The following is a 22,676-nucleotide window of genomic DNA, read 5'->3' on the forward strand; positions in this document are numbered from 1 at the left end:
GGGTCAAGACTGATTTGCATATGGCCATGTCTGAACTGGGGTGGCATGGTGAGCAAAATAACGATGGATTAAACCCAGATCTGTGACTGGGGGCAACATTCCGTCCATATTGTGTGTTTTATTTATGAGGCAACAGCAAGTTGGAGATTGCAAACACCCTCTACACCGCAACTCACTAGAAGACTACAAACCGTCCAGAATCCGGCAGCCAGACTCATCCTAAACCTCCCACACAGAATTTACATCACACAACAAGGAAAGACACTGATTACAGATACACACAAACGTGCTAAATTCAAACTCCTCACACACATTCAAGGCACTACAAAACTCAGGCTCCACCTACCTGAACAGTAGCATCTCCTTCCACCAATTACACCGACACCTCTGCTCTGCAGGGCTCCTCAACTTACACATTCCAAGCATATACAGCACCAGATCAGAGGGACAGATGTTCTCTTACATTGATCCTAAAGCATGAAACAAGCTCCCACTCTACATAAGAGCCTCCTCCTCTCCCTGAATTCCTCAAGAAGCAGAAGATCTGGCTTTTCAATTAACCAACCTCCCATAGGCAGAGCTAGGCACACACACCTGCTCTGCACTAGGATACCTTTGTGGGTGATAGTGTGATTAACAAAAACACATAACACAACTTAACAAAAAAACATTGAAATTCACCAGCTATGTTATTTGTTTTTTAACTTGTTCTCATTAAGAGAAACACAAAATAAGGAAGTACATTCGCTCCTGGTGGGGGTTCCCAGGAACTATATAAAAAAGGACCCCCCTGTTTTCCAGTTATGGTTCCTATGGCAGGGCAAAACTATTTCTAGAGGTTAAGCCCTTGGAAACCCTGCGTATACATCAATAGTTCATAAACTTCTCATACATATTTTTCTCGACATATGTGGCCAAAGGAAAAAAATATAGAATATATTTTATTTGTTATTTCCCTTTTTATTTTGTATCATTTATTTATCCAAAATCTCAAAGATTCACTCCACAATTGCTCATCAATTTGTCAATTTCAAACAATCATAAAATGTAGGCATAGTTCTGCCCCCCCCCCCCACTTCTAAGGCAACGGTGCATGGTCAGAGAGGAATCTACCCAGTATTCGAGTATCCAGTATCTCAACTGTGAGGTCCTCTGAGATCAGTAACCTATCAAGGCAGCTGTAAGTATAGTGGGCTGGAGCATAGCACGTAAATTCCCTATGCATGCATACATCTATGCATTGCATGCGCTCCATCATTCCACAGAGCGCATACACTATATTTGGGTTTGTGCTAACTCCCAGGGCGGTGCCAGTCCCAATTGCCATCTAGCACATAGTTGAAGTCCCCAGCCCATAAGAGGGAGTCATTTGCGGTCCACCTCGTGAAAGAACACCTTATTGTCCATATTAGCGGAAAAGTTCTCCCTTCCATCCAATAAGCAGTATAGTAAAGGGTATTTTCCCTCAAAGTTGGCTTTAAAGCTCTGAACCTGGAATGGAACCTGTGGGGCGACCCATATCAAGCCCCCCCGGCCATAACTGGAGTACTTGGCAGAGTATAACTGCCCCCTCTATTTCTTTTGTACCTCACTCTGCACTAGGTGTGCTTCCTGTATTTAAGCAAAATGCACATTCTGTCTCTGCAGGTAGGACTGTACTCTATATCGTCTCACGTAGGAGTTGAGTCCCCGAAAATTCTGTGTTACTAAGTTATATCTGGCCGCCATGTATTTACGTACCAATAATTTCACCCTCCAGCCCTAACCACAGCCACCACCCCACCACCCACATCTACCCCCACGCCAGCACTGCGGCTTAAGAAAACAACATAATGCAAATAGAACTCCCCGTGCCAACTCACCAAATAAAAACAAAGAAACAACACGTGCCTTCCCAATCATAGCAACTCTCCGTCTCCCATCCAATCAACAAATCTTTGCTCCCCAAGAATATCAGAGCACCCCAATAACAAAAAAGAACTATCACAGTCGTCAGTCAATCTCCAAGCTCAGTAATCTCTGGGGAAAAAGCTGCACCTATCGACTTTAACATCTGTTGCCACCCACAAGCACAGAACAGCCCCAAGTACACACTCAGAGCACACCAGTCACACCCTCGCTCTGTCAACCCATGCAACTATCACTCTCCTAGAAACGTCACACTAAGGCACCATTCTACCATATACTCAGTAAAACCAATCAAACAAAACCAAAAAACAACTAAAGCTGCCGGAAAAGGGTTACCGGGGGAGGAAAAAGAAGTGGCTCCGCCCGTGTTACTCAGCACACATCAACACAGTCACTCATAACCACTTGTCAAGCATTGGACCTGCCAGCCAGTTTACCAATACATTACAGCTGGACCTCCGGGGACCCCATTGCCCTGCCCCATGCATCGGCCGTCTCAGGCTCCAGCCTCCCAGGATCAAAGGTATGATGAACGATCACCCCAGAGGGACATCAGTGTCTGCATAATCAGCTCCATCTAAAATCACTCGCAGTTGTCGACTCTCATACACAACATCTGCAGCACTCCCATTAGAATTGGAGGCCGTCACTATCTCCACCAGAGCTCTCTCTGCTTCCCTCTCCGATTTTGTTGCGCCAGATCTAATGTGCCATCCTGTCGAACTACTACTCTGGAGGATGACTGGGAGGCCCGCCTCCCTGGCGTTTGCATCTTCACACCTGTCAAGAGTGCTGTGATCCCCCCGTACACCCAAATAATCCATGGGGGTCAGCACCGTGGTCCAACCATCTCCTCAGATCTCCAACCAGTCCCAGACATCCTCAGGCATGGTGAAGAAATGTGAGCATTCATTGTGGATCACATTCATTTTTGCTGGATATAGGAGCAAGTATAGCATACCCATTGCTTTTAATTTCTGCTTCACCCTCTAAGATCAGACGCATCTGTTGCATTTGCCTAGTATAATCTGGGAAAATGCTGATCACATGATTCTCAAATGTGGGATGTCCGGTCTGTCGGACTGCACAGAGAATGCCGTCCCGGTCTCAGTAGTTTAATAACTTTGCAATTTTGTACAGGGGAGTGGCCCAGTTGGTAGCCTCAGCGCCAGGGCTCGATGAGCTCTCTCCACTACGAAGAATGTGGACAGTTGGGCTGAGGGGCTCATCATCACCACCCATCGTTCAAGAAACAACTCCTCACTCTGCCTTTCTGCCCCCTTCGGGAAGCCTACAAATCAGAGATTGCATCACCAAGAGCGGCCCTCTGTGTCTTTGGCCCCGGTTTCCGAAGTTGCCATCCTGGCTGCGAGGTTGGCCATCTTAGCTGGGATAGAGGCACCTCCCCTCTGATGCTTGATCACATCTTTTTCCGTGGCCAGGGAATGGTCTGCCACCTTACAGAGGTCCACCGACAGGATGCTGACATTCTGCGACACAGCTTCTATTTATGCCTGGACTGTTGCACTGAATGCCTCAATCTGTGCTGCCTGCAGGCCCTCCACACTTTCTGGCATAGTAAAATGTGCCCCTATGCTTGTTGCAGGGCCATAAACTGGTCATTTTTTGTCTGCTGGGCCCCACTCTCCAATCTATCTTTCCTCATCGTGTGTCAATGTCAGGTGTAGGAGTAAATTAGATCACTGCCGCTCACCTCCAGTATTTATTTTATTTATTTATTTATTTATTTCCAAGGTTTTATATAGTGCTACTGGACCCGGGGGTATCAGAGCGCTTTACAAGATAGGTAAAACAATTACAATAAAGTACAACAATGTGCATTGAAACATGAGTTACATAAAATAGGGTAATAGAATGTTCTGGGTGTTTAGGGGTGATGGAGATCAATAGGGAGAGGGGGTGTTGAAGTTCAGAGGGAGAAGGGAATGAAGAAAAGGGGAGAGGCAGAATGAGAGGCGGGGAAGGGGTTGGGGAGGAGGCGAGAATCAGAGAGCAAGGAGTGTAGAGAGTCAGACATCAGTGAGGTTAGGTTCCCCAATATTTGTTGTGAAGGAGTATTTTCAGTCTTTTTTTGAAGAGAGGGTAGGAGGGGTTGCATCGAAGATCTTTGGGGAGAGAGTTCCAGATCATGGGGGCGTTCCCAGAAAAAGCACGAGACTCGGGTTTTTTTGTGCTTGAGTCTGGGAGGGATTAGGACAAGGGAGTTTGTGCTCCTCAGGGACCTGGAGCATCCAGCTTTTTGCAGTTTCTCAGCCAGGTAGGAGGGGGTGTTTAGGTGAAGGGCTTTGTGCGTGATACATGCAATCTTGTAGGTGGATCTACCTTCTATTGGGAGCCAATTGAGGTTTTTTAGGACCGGAGAGATGTGGTCGAATTTTTACAATCGGAGATAAGTCTGGCGGCAAGGTTGAGGACAGATTGGAGCGGTGCTAGGTGGGCTTTAGGGGTGCCAGCGAGTGTGGTGTTACCATAGTCAATACAGGAAAGGACAAGCGATTGGACAACGGTTGTTCCCCTGCACCAAGCGGGAATCAGCAGGTAGCTCCCACGCTATAGAGTTGTCAGGAGAGTCGCTCCAGGGCAGCAGATAGGGCTTCCCTCAGTCAATGTCTTTCAAGGCACCCTGACCTCCCCGCCACACTTTCCTGTGCAGGGCCGGTTATCACGCGATTGTGTCATGCTAAAGGTGAGTCACTAGTGCATCCAATAACACCGGGTTCCTGGATGGTAGGGACAACTGGATCACCTCTGGGCTATCCATAGCCCCTGGGGCGGGAAATTCCCCAAGTGGTAGAGGCTGCTCACAGTGTCGCAATAGGCACCAGCCCCCCACCTCCCAGTCTCTGCACCGCAGGTGATGATAGACATCATCTAGTGGTTCACCATTGAAGGAGGCTGAATGGGAGCGAGCAATCACCTCTTGAGCTGTGCCAGCAGGTGCCTCCACACTCCGATCCTCCCCTCTGGCAATAGCCTCAGAGGTGAGGGTCCCAGGTCCTTGGCTTCATGTGCCCCCCTCCAACTCAGGACGGGGCCACATACTCTGCAAGGGCGACATGGCCAATTCCCAAGGCAGGGCACGAAGCAAACGTGGCGGCCCGGAGGGCGATTTAATCTCCCTAACCAAACAGTTTAAGCTGAGGCCTCCGCGGGCTGGGACAGGGTCAACATTGAAATACAGGCCTACCATTGACTGGGGGAGTGGTCCCAGCATCTCCTTCATACTGTGCGGGGACCACAGGTGCTCCGTCTTGTCTGGGGTCTGCCATGTGTCCCATTTCTAGGTCAAGCCTGGGCAGCGCATGCACTGCTCTGCGAGCCAAGATGTAATGGAGTATGGAATAGAAGCCACGCCCACTCTCCGCATATATTTGTGATTGGCTTGTGTCATTGTCCTTCGTAAATGCTGGCTTCCGATTCATTAATAGGCTTGTTAGTGCCTCCTTAGTACCAGCTTGTCTTCATTCGTAACCTCCCATGAGGACTGACCATTTTACTTTGGTTGTTACTTGGTGAATCTTTTTTAGTCTGTAAGCACTATTTTCTTTAAATTGTTTCTCCTACTGGAGGCACGACATGCATTCTTGCAACATTCAGCCCGCCGTGCACATTTTAACTTTCTAAGCTGCCCGGGACAAGGGAGGCTGCTTCTTTGAATAGGTCTCGCTTTTACAAGAGTTTAAGCTATTGGCATTGTACATTACAATGCCTTTTATTTATGTGTTCATTATCAAAACATATAAATAGAACGACGCATTATCATTTACAATGCCAATAGCTTAAACTCTCGCAAATGAGAGACCTATTGCATTGCAAATGCTTGTTTCTTTTTCACCAATGTCTCACAGCGGTAGCACTGCAAAGCCACCGCTTCCCTCAGTGTAGTGTTGTGTCCCTTGGGACCACATGCTACTAATGGACACACACTCAGTGTGGTAGGGTACTGGAACTGGCCTCGAGCACGTGCACGGGCCCTTTTATTAGCAGGGTCACATCACTCATGACACCTGGGATGGATGGGTGTGAGGTGCATGTGTGTCCACTCCCATGTGTTTGCTGAGACACTAGAATTTATCCAGCAGGACACTACATTCCTCTCAAACTGTATTCAAAATAAAACAAAGTCCAACTTCTCGAAACAAACTATTCACATGGACAACACACAGTCGCTTGGTCCCGTGGGACAATAGTGGACAGGTGCAGCTGGGAGCACCCAAGAATCACGGCACACGCCCATGATTTAACCAGAGTCCACTGGTCATGAACAATGCATCAATGTCAGTCAGTCAGTCAGAATACTTTATTTCGATAAATCAATATCATAAAAATACAATGGAACTATACAAAATATACAATTAAATACACTCGTTAATACAGAATTAAAAAAACAGAATCATAGTCCAATTAAAAATCATCCAGAAATATTCATAGAGTGAAAGTTTCATCGATTAAAAACACAATAAATAGAATAAGAACATTAACCTTTTAGAGTGCCCCCCCAGACAATTTTTGGAATATGATCATCATACATATATACATCCGAATTCATTTATATACAATTAGTCAGACAGTTTTTCTTATTTCTAATCCTTACAGCACCCACCAAAAAACTTGCAACATGAAAGATGATCCTAGTGGACTGTAATAATTGCAAGTAAAGGAGGGCAGGCTTGACCTGCAAAAAGCCCCCCTCCTTAAGTATTGGGACCAAGAATTTCATCCTTAATTCCGTGTAGTGACTACAGAACATCAAAAAGTGCATTGTGTTCTGGGTTGAAAAGTTGTCACAGGAACACGGCGGTGCTTTTTCGGGGGTGCTCCAGGAAGGAAACAGTCCTAAGTTCAAATGTATCAGATTAAAACGGAAACAGGTTAGGAGAAACCTATGGAAGGGACGGTTCACCACATTAAGGTAGGTTTTGGGACCACATGAGCTGGCAATAATGAGATTAGCCCTTACAGTAGATTTTTTATAATTTGAGTTCCTCTCTCTCCAGAGACCGCAAGTCTGCCATTGCTCCCTTAATTAGAGCAATATCCTTTGATCTTATTGACTCGGAGAGGAGAAAAGCTCCGGTCTCCCTAGTTTGGTCAGGGTATTTTTAATGTAAATCAGCCACTCACTCTTACTATAGTTTTCTAGAAGGAGACAATCTTTCATGAAAGCATGGTTCAGGGAGATTTCCTGGTTCATCCAGGTCTTCAACCAGCATAATACAGGGGCCATGCTTATCATGTCAGAAATAAAGCCTACCCCCAATTCAGAATGGATAGTGTATGAGGGCGTAGACTGTGGCACTGAAAGGACAGATCTCATAAATTTATTTTCGGTCACCTGTAAACAATCAGGGGAACTATATCCCCATATTGAGCTGCCATATGTGGCTACTGAGAGGCATTTTGCCTTATAGATCTTCATTAGTGCTGCTATAGGCCTAGCCCCAAGTTTTTTCGTAAAGCCCTGGAGTGCAGAGGTAGTTCTTGCAAAGGAAATATTTCTATTTTTAAGCTGCGGGCCCCAATTCCCTCTCTCGTCAAATGTAATCCCCAGATAGAGGAATGTGGGCACCCTGCTAAGTTCTTCTTTGCCGCAGAAAAAAGTTTTAGATTGCTTTTTCCTAGAGCACTTCCCCATAATCATGATTTGGGACTTTTTTACATTTATTTTAAGATCCAAGGATCCCATAAAGTTCCCAAATACATCCAGAAGCCGCTGTAATCCAACCCCTGTCCGTGAAAGAAGGACAGCGTCATCCGCATAGAGGAGAACTGGGATACCCAGTTCCCCTATGCGCGGTATGTCAAGGGTAGCCTCCTTTAGAGCAGGTTCAAGGGCATTTATATATACCTTAAAAAGAAGCGGGCCAGGATACACCCTTGCCTGACCCCCTTTCCGAGTTAAAATGACTAGTACAGCGCCCCTCTGCAGTAACCCTAACGGAGGCCAGAAGGCATCAATGGAGTCCGGATTCCTTGGCAACCTGTCCGTCAGATTAATGTCCTCTCACAAACTGCTGAATGAACTTGTGTGCTCTGGCGGTGATGCTGTTGGTGTCTGTCAACTAAACGATGGTGCAAGATGTATCTGGGCACTACGATGACCACTCTGCTAAGGCTGAAATAGTGTCAATGATGTTCAGGACATTATCCTGAGGCCGCAGTGCCTCCCAGTACCTTGTCGATGAAGCCGCTTCTAGACCATCCCTCGTGCGAGGATCCCTGGGTGCAGGAATGTCCTTGAGGTCTTTGTGTGGCAGCCACTACACCATGTGGACTGTGCAGGGCTGCTTGTGGGGCGCCGGGGGGGCGCTGCAGGAACACTGACAGGATTCGATGATGTTGTTTGTGCAACTGCCAGGGTAGGTGACTTAATGGTAAGTGGGCTTGCCAACAGGATACATGGACACATGGACAGTCACATAGCCCCTGGACAATTGGTCTCTCATTTCGATGCCTTGGTCTCTTGGTTCTTCTGCAGGTGCAAGGCTCCACCTCGGTGATGATATTGCTCCTTGGTTGGATGGGGTGATGCACATGGCAGTGATGTTGTGGTTGCCATTGAACCTAGACAGCAGGTGGTGGCAACTTGCTGGGAGAGAGGATGTCTGGAGGGACTTCGCAGCCACATATATTGGTCTTGTTGAGGATCTTATTTACCTGTGGTATTTGCATTCGGGAGCGGGGATGCCATCCGACTTAGACTACCGACGCTCGGGAATGGACTGTCTCACTGCGAATCCTTAGAGAGAGACGTAGTGCACGCTAGCTGCAGCTTACATTTGGTTTGCCCAATGAGCTGTCTCCAGGGACGTCGGTCTGCCTTGATGGCTGTCTGGTGTCTCCAGGTGCACTCTTGTCTTGCAGTGGTGCGAGTCCTCATTCTTCTACCCTCGGTCTCTCCAGCTCACCAGTGGTCATCCGGTTCTTCATGGTAACAGGATTGTCACTCTTCTTTACACGGACCTCTTGCCAGTCCTATCCCTTCCTCCGGGGTCTTCACTGTGCTCCTCTACCGGGATGGCAGGTCACCTTCTTCACTAGAGGGCGTTGTGCTTGCGCCATGAGCTTGCGCCTCGAGCCTGCACCGTCATGGCACCTGCCTCTGTTCAGGCATGCTTGGCAAGGTCAGTCACTTCACTTGACATGCTCCTTGCTTACGGTGCGATGTGGCATTCGGCCACGTGTCTCATATCTTTGGAGCACATGCTGCAGTGGCAGCTTGCCACAAGGAGTGTGTGACTCTCCTCCAGCCTATCTTGGGCCACTGGTGACTCTGTCTTGGGGCAGTGTGAGGGATGACACACTGTGCTGTCTTTGGCCCACTGCAAGGCTTCACTGGTGCATTGGAGATGTCGAGGCTCTCCCTGCTGCCTTCAGCATTACTTCTTCTCTGTGGAGATGCCTCTCTCTCATGGGCGCCTGCAGGTGAAGTCAGGTTTTAGAGTGCGGCTCTTGGCACACCTTTGTGGTTGCCCTCTTCAGGTGCTTGGCGTTCCCCCCCACCACTGAGGGCGAGTGGGGCAGTTTCTTTACTTGCGGTGACATCAAACAGCCACTGGGGGTTGTGCGCTCCATGCACGTTCCTCTTGTACCTTCATGGGGGGGCTTGGCTGCTTTTTGGTCCTGTCACCTTGACTGGACCTTGCTTGGCCCCTTGATGCTTCTCTTGGCCAGAGCAGCTCTGGGCTTCTTGGCAGGGTCCTTGAGTGCTTTGTGCAGAGCACTGGATGTGTTGGGGCAGCTGTGAGTGTCTTGTGGCTTGTTGCAGGGGTATTGGTCTCTCCCCTCTCCTAGCAGCAACTAATAGGCAGCAAACACAGGGCAGTTAGTTTCTCTTCCCTTGTTTAGGCATCATTGGGGTACTCTCCTGGTGCCTGATAACTAGGGACAGAGACTCTGGATGGCTCGCATCTGCCTTTCCTCTGATTCTCCCATTGCTGGCAGTGTGTTTCCCGCAGTGGGTTCCCACTCACCGGCTCTCTCTCCTCCAAATGACAGTCTGACCACAGGGGGTGGGTGTTCAATCTTCATCCACTGATTCTGTGGTGGGGGACATTCAGTGTCCGTGTGTGTGTCTGTGCTGGTGCAGTAACCGTAAAATGGCCACCAGGTGCCACTGCAGTGTGTGTCAGGCCCCGGCAGCTTTCCTAATGCTGTGGGCACACTGAACACTCTCTAGTGCTGCCAGGCTGCAGGTGTGGGACTTTGTCCAGGTGCAGTGCGATAATGTGCAGCCAGGTGGCACTGCAGTGGTCATGGCGGCCTTCCTTGAGTGCTGCCTGGACGCTGGGAATGCCAGTGCTAGTGGGGCATGCTGATGTGGGTCATTTTCCCTGTTGACCCCGGTCGGAGCCTCGGCAGGGAGTCAATATTAGTGGTGGGTGCAGCTGCTTGCTCTCTGGCTGCACAGGGTGAAGGTTGTGGGGACATTTCGTATTCGTTGCACTGGCCGTTTCGTACCAGTTACTACGACCAGGAAGCAGTGTCCAGATCAGGCACTAGGTGGCACTGCAGATCGTCGGGAGGGCGTGGCAGGCTTCCCTTATGCTGTAACGGTTTAACCTTTGCTGCTGTTCAGGTGTGCACAAGGCACCTTTCCTCTTTTTGTGCTGATGCCGCCTTGGGCCCTGTTTAGTGTTGTTGCAGTCTTGGTTGCCTGGGCTTCTGGTGGGGTGCTGCAAACCTTTATCGGCTGAAAAAAATGCATCACTGCTCACCGTGCATTTTTATGAGGTAAGTGGGGGCACTGCGGGCATCGTGCTGGGCAGCAAGGCGGCTTTACTTTATCCAAACTGATATCATTGAATCACTTACTTGGCCGGTCTGGTGTCAGGAGTCATTGTTCTCACAGTCTTTCTGCCTCTCGGTGCCACCACTTCAAAACAGGGTCGCAGTGGTAATTGGCAGTCTTCAGCTGCTTGCTGCATTGGGATTAGCAGCAGGGAGTCTTTCTCCATATGCTGCGGTGGTGCAGGCCTTGTTGAAAAGGCCTGAGATGCCATCAGGTTGCCTTCCTAACAGCGGTGGCACCACAGGGGCTGCACCGCCTCTCAGGGCCTGTCCTGGTTGTGCAGGTCACTGCTACCATGCAAAGTTCAATCAATCAATCAATCAGGGATTTTTGAAACGCGCCACTTACCAGAGAGGGTCTCAATGTGCTGGGGTTGAGGGTTCGAGCAGCTCCGTGGTCCTCTGAAGAGCCAGGTCTTGAGGTCCTTTCCAAATAGGTGCAGTGTCAGGCTTCCTCTGATGCAGAGGGGGAGTTAGTTCCAGGTCTTGGCCATAATGTAGGAAAAGGATCTGCCACCCGCTCTGGTCCTATGGATGCAGGGGACTGTGGCTAGGGCTAGAGTTAGGGCCTCGAGTGATGAGTGGCAACGGGGCTGGCTGCGGCAGCTCCCCCGATGCTGCGGGTTGTTGCACATACTGGGCGGTAATTTCGACCAGGTGCAGCCTCCCTCTTCGCAACAGATGGCAGCAGACAGGGCAGTGAGGATTGCGCTGCAGGTGCGGCAAGGCGGCTGTCTCCTCACAATGTCAGTCTTGGCCAGGCCGCTTAGTTAGATCTGTGGTGCTGGCACTTCAAATACAGGTCACAGCACTTTTATATCGCTGCGGGCTGCGCTTCTCTTTGTGGGCTGTTATCTGCATGGAGGGGGTATCGCTCATGCTGGATGCCCCCCAGACTGACCCACGCTTCTCTCTCATTTCCCCAGGACAGTGTAGATGGCGCGATTGCCACCTGTCTCCTCCTTCCGCTGCAGTTTCCCAGGGACGCTGGAAATGCCGGTGCAGGTGAAATGTTGATGCGTCCTCAGGCTCTGTTCACACGGTGGGACGTTTCTCGCTCTGTCCGCAGCACTTCTTCACTGAAGCAGATGGTGGCAGGCAGGGCAGCTTACAGACACCTGCACAGGTAGGGGGGGCCTAATCATTCACAAGCCCTGCCATACCTTGAGGAGGTTATCATGCTAAACCCAATTTACTAAATGAAGTAGATTGTGAAGTAGATTGCGTGAGAAAACTGCGCTCGATTCAAGTAGGAGCACGGAAGGAGAAATGCTTTCATTTATCCTTCCTTTTCCGAATTTGCCTGCGTGCTGCACTGTGCAGCATGCATACAAAGTGGGAAAAACTTTGCATTGTGTCTGAGCATTGTATTTTGTACAGGAAGGATATCCTTCCTGTACAAAACCTATGCTAGACTAATGCACACCCCCTAGTGCTATGGCGCTAAGGTGCATGCGTGGCGCACAGCAGCTATAATCAGTGCCGGTGCAAAGGAAAGAGGAGGAGAGAGCCATATCTCTGAAGATAAGTCGCTCTCCGGCTTCCTCCCTGTCACGCAATGCAGCGCAGCCTCACGGAGGGCTGCGGTGAATTATTTTTTTGTAAATCTCCCCCGAAGTATCTAAAAAAATGGCTGCTAATTATACACAGAAAAGGATACAACGTTCAGCACAGTGCTCAGAAACATACCACTGGTTAGGAATATAATGACAGGGGTCATTTAGTTTTGTGGCGGTGGGTATGCCAACCTAGAATTTACAGGAAAAGATTGGTAAGGATTGATACACTATGACCTATAGTCTGTACTTCTGGAATAGAAGTGCCGATGCTTGCACTTGAACTCTTTAGAAATCATACACACACATATATAGCACAAACATGGAACACAAAGCCCAAAAATCTACTGATTGCTCAGAAACACTCAAAAGCATTCTTATTCAAAACTGAGTCTAACACTTAATCAATCTGAGGCATGGAGGTAAATGATGCCGCTCTATCCAAATCTACGGTAGGGGTTGGAGATTGAAGCTGTATCCACAGTTGCTCCCAGTGTTTTGCTACTATGTATTTGTATTTGTATTTATATAGCGCAAATCACCAACAGGTCTCTAAGCGCTTTTGGAGGCGAGGCTTGAGGTGATATGGATAGGATCAGGAAATCCCACCCATGATGGGAGGTTTAGCTGGTGGTCAGTGCTTCCTTAAACAGTAATGTTGTCTATTGTTTGTGCATTGATATTTAATGTTGTACTATACCAGAGCCCTGAAATGCTTACAAATCAGCAGAAGAACTCCACGACCAAAGGTCCGCAATATCTATGTAGCCCAGTCCTTGGCTGTCCATTGGCTACGTAGCTCTAAAAAGTGAAAGGTGCACACATGAACATTGAAGAAAGTATACATTAGGCAACAGTGAAAGGTCAGTGCTAAAATAATAGGAAGTGAGATTAAAAGTAAGTTAACCATTTAAGAGTTAGTCTCATAATGGTGATTTATTCTATTAGGGCTTTAAATTCTGTGAGAAATAGTTCGATAAGTCCTGTAAGTCTTATAAGACTTAAAGTATCATTTTTCTGAGCCCAAAACTGCCCGTTTCTTTTTAATCCGCTTAGCAGGAGCCCTTGGTGAAGAGTTTGAAAACATCAAAGTCCTTCAAATCACATGTTCCTTCGAGTCAGGCACAAGGTTTCGAACTCATTTTAAAGAGTTCACAGTTGCTCAATGTCTCTTGCTCTTTCACTAACTAAGTCATGCCTATTTGTGAGCCTTTCTGTTTAAGACACACTCCTAGAAACAGTAGTTTGGACTCCTTTCAGCCATTCTGCGGCCCCAATACGATCTCTCGGGTTGAGTCCACATCTCTTCCCACGTATCATGACATTTCAGCTCCATTTTCTATCAGTAGGCACATGGTTACTTCTAAAAGCACCCCTTTCTGTCTGGAGAACAAAAGGATTCTGATAGCCACGTGCCAGTCATGAGTCCCGCTACCTTGGAACCCACAACACTTTTGTGACTGGCTTCTATTTTTAATATGTATGAGCTGAGATGCTTCACTATGAAAATAATCTTTCCACCCCACATGAGGAATCCTTCAACTATCTTTTCGGGAAAAAATAAAGAGTGATTCTTCTTGGGTCCGGGTGATAACCTCCTTCCAGATAGTTAAGAACACTGGGCCTCATGTATGAAAAGTGACACATTGCTGCAATAAAAATAGTGATGCAACTCTTTTCAGTATGCCCTCATTACGACATCATGGATGCGCCGTATTTACTGTACGGCACTCCATGTTGCATGGATTGACAGGTACGTCAAGAATCCTGATGTATCTGTCGGTGCAAAAATGGCGCATTGCTGTAGTGTGTCTGGAAACAGACGCAATTCTAGTAATGTTTCATTTCACATTGTGCAAGCCCCATGTGAAAAGGCCTGCGATACCCCTTACGCCTGCTTCAAGCACGCGTGAGGATTTGATGCAGTGAGGCCGTAGAAGTGTTACAGTGAAATCCCATATATTTCACTGCGACATTTCTACGTGCTTTTCCGCGCTGGAATGACCCCATACATTATACCTGATGCAGGTATAATAAGGAGCAGGAGTTTAAAAAGTGATGCATCTGCCTAGATGCATCAATTTGTAAATATGGCACATTTTTTACGCTGCTGCAACATCTCAGAAAGTGATGCAACTGCAGAGTAAGGGCCTCAAAAATAAGGGCCACTATTTCCAGTCCTGAACGTTCATGTGATCACCTCACGCAATCAGGGTGATGTAATCTTGCTTTGCTTCCACAAAACTAATTAAACCAACATACATGAAAGCAATGATTTGTAGGTGAAAAGTTTATGACTGGAGACAGCTTCCTCAATGACCCAGATGAGGTGAGAAAAAGATAAACATGCAAACATTAGATTCTTTGCATCTTGAAAAACAAAGGAAGTTATGAATTTATTGAAATGTTTTTAATGATTTAAAAAGGGAAAACTTAGAAGTGAGTGGCTGTGAAACACTAGCATGTACAAGCTTAGTTTATGTGCTCCTGAAAAGCGGACAAAAACACTTTTATCACACTATGAAAATCATTCCCATCCTGGAAATGGATTAACTCCGGGGACATGACGGCCGGAAGCTAACGGCCGTGATGGAGCTCCTCCCATTCAGTGTATGGCGCTTCACTCCGTCGGCTCGCTCGGGGGCTAGCGGATTCTGATGCTTTCTCCGTAGCGGTCGCGGAGACACTATATCAGCTAGACAGCCATCTGGAATCCGGAGCGGACATGTGGACACACAGGAGTGGGTAATCCTTCACACTGTTATCGATCGACGCCTCAAGGTAGGAAAGCGCTGTTGGGGCTGCAGCGGCAGTTTATCAATCCTGTAATCTAGGAGTCGAGGCGTCGAGCTTTTAAGGGAGGTTCATCTGCTCGAGATATTTGGACACCTCTAAAGCTTGCCCGACATCAGAGGAGCTGGGGAGTGTGTGTACGTGGGCTTCTTCTCTCTTCCCTTCTCTACCCCTCCCGGACCAGGACCTGGCCCCTAACCCTATACAGCCTCCTGATAGCCTCTAGCTCAGAGGTCTTCAAACTGGGGGGCGGGCCCCCCTAGGGGGGCCTCGAGTGATCCCAGGGGGGGCGCCAGGCTCTGGCCAAAAGAAACATTATACTTTGTTTTCAGCCAAAAAAAATGAGCAGCAGTAAGCACGTCTGTAATGGGCCATCATTCACATCCTTTGTCATTTAAATCCTGGCTGGGAGAAGGTGTCAAAAGGGAAGGGACTTCAAATTTTCTCCAAGACCCACACTGCCATTTCGAATAACCACACTGGCTCCTTTGCACATTAGTAAGGCCTGCCTCACCGGAATAGTATGTTTGGAAATCATGTATTTGTTTGCATTTCTAAAACAGCGACAGAACTTAGCTGCAATGTTTAAATAAGTCTAGACATATTTAAACATTGCCAGTTAAATAAAATAATTGTGAAATATTTTGAGGGTGGGCCCAATGAATTGTTTTGCTACACTGGGGGGGGCGCGGAATAAAAAAGTTTGAAGACCACTGCTCTAGCTGGTAGCCGATAATCAGCAGCGGTGCCTGGCTCTATAGTTATAGTCAGGGGGGCCCGGAAGTGCGGTGCCTGGAGCCTTTAGTAACATTTCTGAGTTCGAACGACGTTTAATCGACACTGGGTAATGGAAGCTACTATAGGCGGATGGTGATGAGAGGGGGCAGCACGCCCTTAGAGCCTGCCTGGTTCCGGGAACTGGGCGCTGTTAAATCCTGGAGGAGTAATTTGGGGAGGCCGTACCAAAAAATAGGCCGAAGGATAACCTACTCATTGGGCACAGCAAGCCCACCTACTGGCAAAGTAAATTTTACACGGTGCCTCTTAAGAAGCGGGGCTGCTACTACGATTCTGTTACTTTTATCCTGGGGAGGTTGCACTGTTTAGCGATACAGGTCTTGGCCAAGAGGGCAGAGTAGGAGTAGGAGTAGGAGACGTTTGTAGTGGCATTTCAGATACTGCGCCCTACATCCCCACAGTGTTCACCTATCATTCAGTGACCTCCAACAGAGGTGGGGTGTGGGAGCACTGTATGGAGATAGACAATCAAGATACTGCCTGCCTATATTCTGGCCCCCCTCCAGATAATTCAGATAAACCAGGGCCTGTGGTATCTAAGATTCCCCCTCCGGTCGGCAGGTATACTCTCCGCAACCGGGCCTCTAATATAGTGCCAGGTTTCTCCAAACCATCAATTTCCCCCCCGGTGACCCTTATCAAAGCTATACCATTGAAAAGGAAGGTGAACCGAAGACACAGCCCGCACGATGAACACCATCCACTCCGGATCACCGACCGACCCCTGCCCACACCACGTCTTCAACAAGGCCGACTCCACCATCGCACCCCAACTCCGGAACATCATCAACGCCTCCTTCAACACCGCCACCTTCCCGGAGAGCTGGAAGCACGCCGAGATCAGCGCCCTCCTGAAGAAACCTACAGCGGACCCCACCGATCTCAAAAACTTCCGCCCCATCTCGCTCGTCCCTTTTCCTGCTAAAGTCATCGAGAAGATCGTCAACAGACAGCTGACCGCCTTCCTCGAGACGAACGGATCCCTCGACCCCTCGCAGTCCGGCTTCAGAGCCAACCACAGCACCGAGACCACCCTCATCGCAGCCACCGACGACATCCGGACCCTGCTCGACAAGGGGGAAACAGTGGCCCTCATCCTCCTGGACCTCTCCGCTGCGTTCGACACGGTCTGCCACCGCACCCTAGTCCAGCGCCTCAGCAACATCGGTATCCAAGAGAAGGCACTGGAGTGGATCATCTCGTTCCTCGCCGGAAGAACACAAAGAGTCCGCCTCCCCCCGTTTCGCTCCGAGGCCACCGAAGTCATCTGCGGCGTCCCGCAAGGATCTTCACTCAGCCCCACCCTCTTCAACATCTACATGAAACCTCACGCAGCCATCGCACGCCAGCACAACCTCAACATCATCTCTTACGCCGACGACACCCAGCTGATCCTCTCCCTCACCAGAGACTCCGACACCGCCAGAACCTGCCTACACGAAGGGATGAAAGACGTCGCCGAGTGGATGAAGGACAGCCGCCTGAAACTGAACTCGGACAAGACGGAAGTCCTCATCCTGGGATCTTCGCCCTCCGCCTGGGACGACTCCTGGTGGCCCCCAGCCCTGGGCACCGCCCCCAAGCCAACCGACCACGCACGCAACCTGGGCTTCATCCTGGACCCCTCCCTCTCGATGACCAGACAAGTCAACGCGTCTCCTCATCGTGCTTCAACACCCTGCGTATGCTTCGCAAGATCTTCCGCTGGATCCCGACCGAGACCAGGAAGACTGTCACCCAGGCACTCGTCACCAGCCGACTGGACTACGGAAACGCCCTCTACGCCGGAACCACAGCCAATCTACAGAAAAGACTCCAGCGCATCCAGAACGCCTCCGCCCGACTCATTCTGGATGTGCCCCGATGCAGCCACATCTCCAGCCACCTGAGGAACCTGCACTGGCTCCCCGTCGACAAGAGGATCACGTTCCGGCTCCTCACCCACGCACACAAGTCTCTCCACGACCTGGGCCCCAAGTACCTCAACGACCGCCTGACCTTCTACACACCCACCCGCCAGCTACGGTCCACCAGCCTCGCCCTCGCAGCCGTACCACGCATCCGAAGAGCCACCGCCGGAGGAAGATCCTTCTCTTACCTGGCTGCCAAGACTTGGAACTCCCTCCCCATCCACCTTCGGCTGACCCAGGACCATCTCGCCTTCAGGAAACAACTCAAGACCTGGCTGTTCGAGCAGTAGCATACCCCTCCCCCCAAGCGCCTTGAGACCCTCCCGGGTGAGTAGTGCGCTATACAAATGGCATGATTGATTGATTGATTGAAAGGAGATCACAGCGGATCAGACACACCGCCAGTGAAAGGAAAGAGCAAGAAAAAGACAAAAGGCGGGCCACCAGCTGTATTGAGAGTAACTCCATCACTGAAATCCTATTATAAGGTTCTTTCTGCCAGTGAATCAGGTAGAACAAAGGAGATGGCTGCGGTGAGGGCTACAACGAGTTCAATAATTGAAGATACAGAAGCTACCGGGGAGGGGGTTCCTACGGAGGAGATAGCTAATGTAAATTCTTCATCTACACCTACACTAACTCAGTCTTGTCCATCTCCACAGTCGTCCCCACCCCCACAATCAATATGCTTGAAATGGTGCATACGGCAGTGGAACTCTCCAATCGCTTCTCGGCTTTGGATATCCAAGATACAGAGCAAGTGGAGGAAATATCTAGATGCAAAGAGGAAGTCCCTAATAGTGCCTCCCAGGACATAACATTATCTACACCATCCATCCCCCAAACTCTGGCAGATATTCTGTTGGGACTAAGAGACGACATAGGGAGGCGGTTCACTACATCGGAGGCTAATCAGACAGCCATCCAGGCCTCCTGTGAGGCACTGGCTCAAAAAGTGGAAGAAGTTTCAATAAGGACGGATGCCCTAGAAGCGGAAATGCCTAAGCTCAAAGAAGCCCTTACTACATCTGAAGTTAACATCGATAAACTGGTCCAGCAGAACCGGGAGATGAGAGATGATCTGCAAAGACTCGAAAACCATTCGAGGAAAAATAATTTAAAATTCCTGAATATTCCTGAGGACCTTGAAGGGAATGACATTAAGGCATTTATTGTCGCAGTGCTCAAAACGACAGTTTTAAAAGACTCCTCCGATTCAGACCAAGAACTACTGGACGACATCCAGAGAGTACATCGTGATCCCTATAGGCGAAATACAGGGAAAGAACGTCCAAGAAAAATCTTGGTCAACTTTCTCACTTACGCCATTAAGGAAAGGATTTTGTCGCTGGCACTTAAAGCAGGTTCCATAAAATCAGTGTCCTTTTCCACACCATTTTCCTTTACAATTCGTTCTGATGTCTCACATATTACAGCATTAAGGCAATGGGAAATGGGCAAGAGGCTGGCAATCTTTAATACTCTGGGGGCGCGTGCACAGCTGAAATTTCCTGCTTCACTCCGGGTGATGTGGAACAACCACATGCATATTATTCGACATGTGGAGGAAGCAGACAGCTTGATCGAAAAAATAAGAGCAGATAATAAAGGGGCGAGTGGAGAAGGGATGCAGGTAGTCGGGGCTGCAAGAAAGGGGTGAGAGATATAGTTACAGACCATGTGGAGAATTTAGCAGGACAATTAACGGTCAGATACAAAGTGTGCTACATACTGACTCTAGGTAACAACGCTACGGATAATTGTAATATATGTATTTTTGTTTTTTTATACATTATTTCACAAAACATACACAGGATGGGGGGGGATCCGTCTAGGAGCGGAATGCTCAGGAAAGAAAGGAGGGTTCCCCAGGGAGGTGGGGAGGGTTGGGGGTGGCAAAAAGGGGGGGGGGGGCAAGGGTGCAGGGGTAAAAAAGAAAAAAAAAATTCTCATCTTTTAGATACTCACAAGAACCCCAAATTAAACAGCATTGGATAGAAGGCCATATCAGCATTGAGGCAGGAGGGAGGAGATGTAGATTACTCTATGACCCACAATAATTTGGATTTTATATCATGGAATGTTAATGGCCTTCGCTGTATAAGGAGACGCAGGATGATTTTTAAATATCTAGAGCAATCTACTGCCCAAAGTAGTCCTACTTCAGGAAACCCACTTGAGCTTTTGCGAGAGTGAAGAGATCTTTGGAAAACTTAGATGGATTGGAGCCTTCTGCTGTTCGGAGCAGTCGACGGCAAATAAGAGTGTAGCAATTCTAATTAAGGCTGGTTTTGGAGGTTCTATAAGGTCATCTACATCAGACCAGTCAGGAAGATGGGTTCAAACACAGGCTGATTTTAGTGGAAATGTCATGACTGTTGTCTCTTATTATGGGTCAAATATAGATGATCCAGCTTGCCTGCAGAAGGTACAGTTCAACCTGGCTGAAGCGCGCGCCCCGATGATTATTGGGGGTGACTTCAATATACTTCTTGATCCACGGCAAGACCGTTCTAGTTACCATTGGGTAGTCACCACTCCGAGATCTCGCCGTGCCATGACGAATATGATACATGTACTTGGCTTAATCGATACCTGGAGAGCTAAGAACGGTTCGGTGCCAGGTTTTACATACTTTAGTAAAAAACACGGGCATGCTTCAAGACAGGATTACATCTTGATGGATAGAGTATGTTTAGAGGCTTTGCTAGATATTAAAATTCTACCTAGCATTTTGTCCGATCGTGCCCCCATTTCCTTTTCAATCAATATAGGAAGGGCTAGGATCTCAACAACTCGTAGATGGACCTTAAAAAGGGCAGTTTTGAATGATCAGGCCACTGTCACAGCGGTTGGCATTTCTTCCACTAACTACCTTTTGGATAATATAGGCTCAGCCCCGCTTGAATTTGTTTGGGACGCCTATAAGGCTCACATGCGAGGTCAGTTCCTTAGCCTAACTAGCCTTAGTAATAGGAAAGAGGCGGCTAAATTTAGGACGATAGAAGAGAAAATCTCATCCTTGGAAGCTCGGAGATTAGACGCCCAAGAGGATGTCTTGTCACAAGTCTTGGCTGAAATAGAATGTCTACGCCTAGAATATCGAGGGTTACTAGACCAGAAAGTTAAGGCTCAGTGGGCTGCATATTCAATGGAAAACTACGAGTTTGGAGAGAAGGCCGGGGCATTTGGCAGGGAAAATAAGAGCAGATCGGGTTAGGAACAATGTCAATAGGTTAATAATCGATGAGCAGGGAACTATATCTTGCCATCAGGAAGATATGGAGAAATGTTTTTTCTCCCTCTTCTCGGAATAATATCAAGAAGAGGCCTCTCCAGATTCTGTTACCACTCTACGGTGGCTGGAAAGCAAGGCTCTTCCAGGCCTAGCAGAGGACGGTTGCAATATGCTTAATAGCCGCTTTACAGAAGAAGAAATAAAACTACATATAAAAAAAATCAAAAATAATAAAGCAGCAGGGCCTGATGCTCTCCCAGGCGAAGTCTATAAAACACTCCAGGATCTTCTGGTACCAAAACTTTGTGAGCTATTCAATTACATCTATAGTCCTCAAGGCAGAATTCCGCCGTCCTGGAAAGAATCTACCATCGTGTTAATCTTAAATCCGGGGAAGGATCCCCTTAGGGCAGATTCTTATAGACCAATCTCCCTACTGAACGCGGATTATAAGAGCTTCACTAGTGTTTTGACAGGGAGATTGGCCAAGCTGGTCCCGCTTTTGATTAACACGGACCAGAAGGGTTTCATCCCCGGGAGATATATCCACGAGCTAACCTTACAGCTGATCGGAAACATCGATCTTGCGGTGGCACGGTCGGAGCCATTGGCGGTGGCAGCTTATGACGCTGCGAAGGTTTTCGACCGTGTCAACTGGGGATTTCTCTGGGATGTTCTCGCCACTATGGGGTTCGGAGCAACCTTTATTCAAACTATAAGAGGATGTTATGAGGGTGCTTCGGCAGCGATTTTATTGAACGGCTCTCTGTCACCACGCTTTAGTATCAGGAGGGGAACAAGGCAGGGGTGTCCCATTTCGCCCCTCTGGCACACGCATTGAGGTTAGATGATCAAATCGCACCTTTCATAATAAAGGATTACTGTTGCCAGCTGGCTTTATATGCAGATGACCTATTGGTTTATACCAGCAACCCGGCAGAGGTCTTCTCCAGAGTCGAGGAGATTATGGCAGATTATGGTCGATATTCTGGTTACCTGATAAACAGCACAATAACAGAAATAATGTGCTGGGGAGTTGACCGGGGGGAGAGAGCCCAAAGTAACCAGTTTAGGTACCTAGGCATATTAATTACACCAGACCGTAACAACATAGCGAAAATTAATCTGAAAAAGGTGGCTAAAGATATTGATCACCTATTTTCGAGATGGCAAAATCTTCCGTTAACAATATATGGTCGCGTCAACCTGGTCAAAATGGTCATCTTGCCCAAACTGACCTATCTATTCAACACGATACCCTTAACATTCCATAATAAAATCTTAAGAAAGATCCAGGGGAAGATAGGCAGTTTTATCTGGGCAAATAAGAACGCCCGGATGTCTTGGATAAAGCTGAAAAAAAGACTGATAAAGTAGGGGCTGGCACTCCCGGATGTTGTGTGGTATGAATTTGCCTTTCAGCTAAAAAATGTCCGAACCCTTTTAACTAGCCCGGACAATTCTCACTGGAGCAGATTTTGAATACGATGTTAGATCAGGAAGGGGGTGGCCCTGGATTTTTGTATAAATTTGGTGCACCAAGATTTTACAAAAAGGTTCGCCTAAAGGTATTAAAATCTGCCTTGATACTTTGGAACAGAGTTAAGGGATGCTGGGATATAAAAAAATTACTCGGATTTTGCCCCTATATGGGATTCCCCA

The 22,676-nt window shown here is 48.2% G+C and overlaps 1 protein-coding gene across 4 annotated transcripts in view; it reads right to left on the minus strand.

Moving 5' to 3' along the window:
- Positions 1 to 22,676, minus strand: part of ATP7B (ATPase copper transporting beta) — a 535,606-nt gene that overhangs the window by 454,741 nt on the left and 58,189 nt on the right. The window contains exon 3 of one of the 4 annotated variants that reach the window (XM_078657265.1): positions 12,996 to 13,076. The exons of the other annotated variants lie outside the window; for them this stretch is intronic. The gene's annotated coding sequence lies outside the window, so the exon portion shown is untranslated. The remainder of the gene's footprint in view (positions 1 to 12,995; positions 13,077 to 22,676) is intronic. 4 annotated transcript variants of the gene reach the window in all.

Source organism: Lissotriton helveticus, chromosome 8, assembly GCF_964261635.1.
Source record: "Lissotriton helveticus chromosome 8, aLisHel1.1, whole genome shotgun sequence".
In the NCBI taxonomy this organism is placed as follows: Eukaryota; Metazoa; Chordata; class Amphibia; order Caudata; family Salamandridae; genus Lissotriton; species Lissotriton helveticus.